We start from the raw sequence: 6,905 nt of genomic DNA, 5'->3' as shown, positions 1-6,905 counted from the left end.
TAGATATTTATTTATTTATAAATATAACACTTATAATAGGAATAAAAGATTGATGTTTAAACATCAAAATAAATAAATAAAAATAATAAAATAGACTGATTGGATTTATCTTACCATTTCCATTGTCACTAGTCTTATGAACAATAAACATGTATTTAACAAGTAGGATGGTCAGGATGGTGTAATAAAACACGTATAAGACTGTGAGAATATTATCCATATGCTCAATACCTGCATGGTAGGTGCATCCAAACACATGAATGAGAGAAGTTGCGAAGTCACTGTAGACAACTCACATGCTTTGAAAGGCCAATAAGAATGTAGTCATCCAACCCAACTAATAACAATCAACATTCAAGAAACAAGTTACAAACTTAATTATCTCGTGGACAATAAGCCACATGTTGCCCAACTAATAAATTGTGTTGGGCAACATGTGGCTTATTGTCCATGAGATAATTAATTGTAACTTGTTTCTTGAATGTTGATTGTTATTAGTAGGGTTAGATGACTACATTCTTATTGGCTTTTCAAAACATAGGAGTTCTCTATGGTGACTTCGAAATGTCTCCCATTCTTGTGTTTGCAAGCACCTTCCATGAGGGTATTGAGCATAAAGACGACATTCTTGATGTCTTATCTATGATTTTTACACTGTTCTAACCATCCAACATATCAAATACATGTTTATTGTACTTAAGGCTAGTGTCAATGGCAATGGTAAGATGAATTGAATGAAACTCACTCTTCATTTTGCAAAGTTATGTATGTATCATATGTTACATTAGATAAAACAGTATAGAACTTAAATGTTCTAACTTTCTTCAATCCTTATATAATAAGCATTAAAGTTAAGCATTGAAGACTCAAATTGTCAAAGGACAAGATTCAACAATTAAAAAAAAAAAGATTCAACAATTAAACTAGTTAAAATATAAACAATATAAAATTATTTATCAGCACATATGGCATATCAAACACATAAATTAATAAGCATAATGGATAGAAAACACAAGCTTCAAATCCACCAAGAGATTTCAGTATATGGATTTATTACATAAACTCAATCAAAGTCATTTCATCAAATGGGTGGTATGTATACAAAAAGAAAAAAAAAATCACTTGGATGCATAAAAACTTATACATGTTTGACAATCAAATAACTGATCAAAACATTAAGCATGATAAATGAATCTTACTTGGTTTTTCATGATTCATGCTGCATGTCCACTTAATAACATCAACCCATTCTTCAGTTCATTAAAATTTTGGATCAACAATTCTAGATGAATACCATCTCAACAAAAATAAGTTTATCAGTTTATGTATCAATTTTGCAGGTTTACAGTAGCCTTCATCCTTCTTGCATTGTTTGATGTAGGTTCTAAATAACATTTTAAACAATAATTAGACTCATTGAGTTAGGAAAATATTACCAAAATAAAAAGTCCTCTAGATCATGAGATTTCATCATGCATATGAATCAAACTGAACGTGGCAAAGATCACTAAATAAAACTATAAAGAGAGTAATAAGGATTGACTAATTAATTCATCAAATTAGGAATAATAAAAAAAGCGTGGAGGATTTAGTCAAAACAAGATGAATACAACATAAAATTACTTTGATATAAAAACTTTTGTAATCAAAAAAACTTTAGTAGAAAAAAAGAAGTTTAAAGATGATAAACAGACATTGTATAGTAACTATACACCTTCAACTAATCAAATCTCACAATTTTGACACATCATATTCCAATTTTAAAATGAATATATATTTTAAAAATAATACAAAAGATGAATTGGTACCTGCTTTTGCTTTTTGTGACCGTGGTTCAATGATGAAATTTTGTCCTGTGATGCTTGCTTCCTCTCTTTTTTGGTATATATCCTGCTTCATTCTAACATGCTCTTGCATACAAAACCTCGTAAAAATTGTCTTCTCCAAAACAAAATTCCCATGTCCCTTTCTTTAGAGAGACATTGAAGCATAAGAATAAGTTGTTGTAAGAGTTAAAGATAATTGAGGCGAGTTACTTTAGTGTATAAAGAATTAGTAAATTACTAACTTTCATTTACTAATTTCTATGAATATAAAGTATTGAGGTGATCTTACAAAATTATCATTTACTAAGTTTCCGTGAATGTAAAGAATTAGTAAATTACTAACTTTTGAACTTCATAAGCCCCCTTGTCTTGTGGAAAATTTATCTTTAGGTAAATCAGCTATGGGAACTGAGGTATTCTCAAGAGCCTTCCTCACACATCAGAAAATCATAGATATGGCAAAGTAGTAATCAAATAAGCAACAAAGGAAATGCAACCAAAAACCTGCAATACGCTTATGAGCAATGCAGTTCCTCCACAGGCTGATCAGAAAATGACTGTTTCCCATATGAAATTGCCCCAACCAAATCCATGTTGAGAATTCTGCAAATTATTAAAAATGTCATTGTGTACAATCAGTTGTTGTATCTAAAGAAGTGACAATAGAGAACAAAATACCTTGGGAAGCCTTTCTTTTTGAGGTGAGCCAAGATATAATCCTTCTTTCATACTATCAATAAATAAGAGATGATGTGTCAAACTTAGACATGGATATCAAACACAATACTAACATGACCAATAATAATTTGAGAAAATAGAACTAATTCAAATTTACAACACATGTCGGTGTCGACAATAATTGAATCTGAAGTGCGGTTGCAATATAGAACTATATATGCTACAAAAGAAAAACATGAAATCAGCAAGCGATTGGATAGATACCATACCAAAGTATATTTTTTCTGTAGTAATGAAAAGACAAATGTGTATAGTGTGACATGAAAGTGTAAGCAAACACAGAATGGAACTCATTCATTATGCATTCCTTATCTACACAACAAAATGACACCAACATTTGATTTAATGAAATTTTAAAAACAGAATTACTAAATGAAAATTGCAATTAATAAATCTAATTGCAAAAGAGAGTAAAGTTTGATTGTGTTGAATCTTCGAACACCAAAAATGAAGAAGAATAAAAGGGACTCACAAAATTAGGGTTGAGAAGAGAGAGACAACGTGATGGAGATTTCCTGCTATTGGAATCAAAATCTGATTTTGTATAGTATTTGTAGATTGTAGATGGAGACCGAGTAAAAATTCTGTTGGGGAAATAGCCTTATTCTGCGGAAAAAACTAACAACTACACTAAAGACAAGGTCAAAGCAAAAACATATTTTAATAATAAATAATCTCAAAGAAAAGGTAAAAAAGGTAGTAAAAAAACGAGAGTAAAAAAAAAGTTATAGAGAAAAACAAATGGTCAAGGTAAAACTGAATTTTGTTTATATTTCCATCTTTGTTATGAATACCAGCGTCCAACAAACCTATTTGTCTGTTTTTTCCGATACGCTAACACATGTATAGATGTAACTATGTTTTTTGTATAAATTAATATATAGCACGTCATACACAAAATAAGTTATTTAAAAAGAATCCTTCAAAAAAAAAAAGTTATTTAAAAAGAGTAATATATATCTTTCAAAAAAAAAAGAGTAATATATATTTTGACCAAAAAAAAAAGAGTAATATATAAAGCTTAAGATAAAAGAAATTAAAAGACAAAAGTGCTGCGTTATTAATTTTTTTTGGTGGTGAAAAAAAAAGTTTATTAAATAGCCCAAGACATATTAATTTGATAATATGTGTTGGGGTATTTTTTATATTTTTTTTACTAATGTGTGCTAGGGTATTATTTAGACTTATAGTACATAAATCGTTTCATTAAAAATTTACTCTATTTTTTAACATTTAATCACCAACTAATTCAAATAAAAACGGAATAATTATAATGATTATCCATATTTAGTTATCTATGTAGAAATGGCAGGAAAAACAGTTAAAAAACAATCTCAATCCTTCTATCAAGAACCATATAATGTCATTCACCTGGTTATGCTCACATTTATATATATTGTAAACATGATTTGTTATTGTGGCACTTACAACTTGATGCCTTGTTGTGAATATTGATGATGGAGCATCATATGATATTCTTGGTTATGTTTTTAATACTTTTCTTTGCTACTGAAGACAAATAAGATGAGAGTTAGAGGAGTTGTCAATTTATGTTAAATGATATGTGGTGTAATTTATCCAAATGAATACACCAACGAATTCCAAGTTACGATAAAAGAAAATATTTTATGGTAAATGAAAAACATTGTAATGGAACAGTAATAATGTCGTTTATAGTTTATAACCCTAGTGACTCATACGGTGGCCAACCCAATAGTTAAAATAATTCATAGGACAACAAACTGGTGTGAGGAGAAACCAAGCAACCACTTAGCCATATTCATCTTCTAAACCCGTCCCCTAACTCAACTTCATCAACAATATCTTCACAAATAATGCATTTTGCGATGTTTAAAAAGCTTAAGCTGCAAAAGAAAATCATCATTAAGAATTAACAAACAATAAAATTTGAATCCGTAAAACAAAAATATGAAAATCTAAAAAAAAAATGGTTACACTTAAAATTCATTAAGTCTTTGAAATCTTGAAAATCTACAAACTGAAGTTTCCCTTGGTGTTAGTTTTGTTTTGATAATGTTTGATTAGGCTAGGTACTAGATATTTTCGATGATGTTTATTGTTTATTTGTTTATAGTAGTTACTATTAGCATATGTTAAATCACCTAGAAATCCATGATCTTAGTTTCCTACGAAGTGTCTTGTGTGTAATGTGACTTGTGTGTCAAGTTTTATTGGAACTCTCTGTTAAGCTATATGAATTGAATCATGATTCGATTCATTTGTATTCTCAGCTTTAAAGTCAAATATTTTACATTATTTTTTGCTTACATTTGTTACTAATCTTTTTTTAGAGTAATTAAAGTCCAATCTTTAACATTATTATTTTTTTATCACGTTTGTTACTGATATTTTTTTTAGAGGATTTAAAGACCAATCTTTAACATGATTTTTTGCTCACGTTTGTTACTAATCTTTTTTTAGAGGATTTAATATCCAATCTTTAACATTTTGTTTTCTCACATTTGTTACTAATATTTTTTTAGAGGATTTAAAATCCAATCTTTAACATTATTTTTTGGTCACGTTTGTTACTAATATTTTTTAGAGGATTTAAAGTCCAATCCTTACCACTATTTTTTTCTCACGTTTGTTACAATTGATCAAAGGTTAAGGAAGAGTAATTTAATAAAATAATATGGAAATACTGTTTTTTGTGGAAGGGATATGAAAATACTTGGCAATCTTTGTCGGTTGTATTGAGGGGAACAACACAGATGTACAACATAAAATCGGCTGATAAAAAAGTAACATTAGTTTTTGTTTTGTGCTAGTTTTTTGTGAGTTTGATCTATGGTTAACGGAGGTAAAAGAGGGTTAACGGGGACGATTAGTGACATGGATTAGTAATCCACGTGTTATTTTATAATTGGCTAACAATAAGAACAGTTCATAAGGAATTGTGTGTAAGTTTTCTCCTTAAATTAAATTTATTTTTATCTATTTGTTACATGTGTTATTTGTATTTAAAATTAAAATTAAAAATTAAGGGTATTTTTGGAAAGAAAAGTTTAAACCAAAAGTGTGCCGAAAAGGGTAGTTTTCTTCCAATTGCACCTTAAAAAATCGTCACTAAACCCTTGTTTCATACTCACACCTTTTATGCAACAGTACCGCATGGATAGTGTACTATCCTTACCGTTGCATCGTTTACTAGACAATCCGTCAATCACGGTTGCCTGTGACACTAATCAGGATTTGTTGGATAATCAATATTTTCGGGTCATTGGTTCGTTCAATGGATTGTTGTGCTTGCTTTTCTCATCTTATTCAAGTATGCAGGCTAAGTTCTGGTTCCGTCTCTAGAACCCTGCAACCAGAACAATATCGGAAGAACTAGGGTTTTTTCACGTTAATACACCTCTATTAGGCATTTTCAATTTAACTTTTGGTTGTGATTATTTAACAGGGACTTACAAGGTTGTAGCGGTTTGTACAGAAACAGATTCTGAGAACGAACGTTTATGGAGAAACAAGGTAAGAATTTTCAACTTGGGTGATAAATGTTGGAGAAATATTTCGTGTCCTCTTGTCAAGGGTAATGGTTTACATTTGAGTGGAACAGTTAACTGGTGCACTATTCGGGATGATTTGCAATCAGGTTTTGTTGGAGGAACATTAGAAGCTTCTGTTCCTCTTTTTGAGCTTTTGGTGATTCCTTCGGTTGATCTTTCCACAGAGACATTCACACAATTTTTGCATCCGTCGAGTTTTATCGAGGTGCCATGTGTGGATCCATATTACCTGGTTCTGATGGATCGCCTTTCCTTTTCGCATGATTTTAAGAGAACTGAGTTCGTTAGATGGTAAATGAAGGAGTTTGGAGTTCAAGAGTCTTGGACTCAGTTATTTAGAATTAAATACTTTAATCTTCAAATGCATAACCTTCCAACCCATGATGATTTTGTTGGATACATGAAAAAGGCTTCATTGTTGCCATTCAACATTTCTAAGAATGGAGAGACATTGATATTATTAACAAATGATGATGAAGGTCAGAGAGTAATTATCTATAATAAGAGGGATAATAGAGTAGAGAGAAAAAGAATAACCAATGGATTATATTACATATTCTTTGATTATGTTGAAAGTTTGGTTTCGACAACTTCGAAGTAAGTTATCTTCCACCATATATTTATAATTGTTTAATCTATATTAATTTATGTATGTTGTTTTAAAAACTTTCTTATGTATAGTAACATGTTTGAATATTTTATATGATGCTTTAGGTTGTTTACATTGGAGAATGATTCGTTCTTAATGGATTAGCTCTACTGGATTAAATGGTTTCCATTTTATTATAACGGAGGAAAAAGAAGACAA

General features: G+C 29.9%; 1 pseudogene; it reads left to right on the top strand.

Annotated features, from left to right (window-relative positions):
* The first annotated feature begins 507 nt into the window (after nucleotides 1–507).
* Nucleotides 508–6,698, top strand: LOC146915193 (uncharacterized; annotated as a pseudogene).
* Nucleotides 6,699–6,905: the final 207 nt, after the last annotated feature.

Source organism: Medicago sativa, chromosome 6 (assembly GCF_051527215.1).
Source record: "Medicago sativa cultivar Bolivia chromosome 6, Bolivia_mono, whole genome shotgun sequence".
Lineage (NCBI taxonomy): Eukaryota > Viridiplantae > Streptophyta > Magnoliopsida > Fabales > Fabaceae > Medicago > Medicago sativa.
The sequence above is the reverse complement of the archived record's forward strand: the minus strand, read 5'-3'. Positions and strand labels throughout refer to the sequence as shown.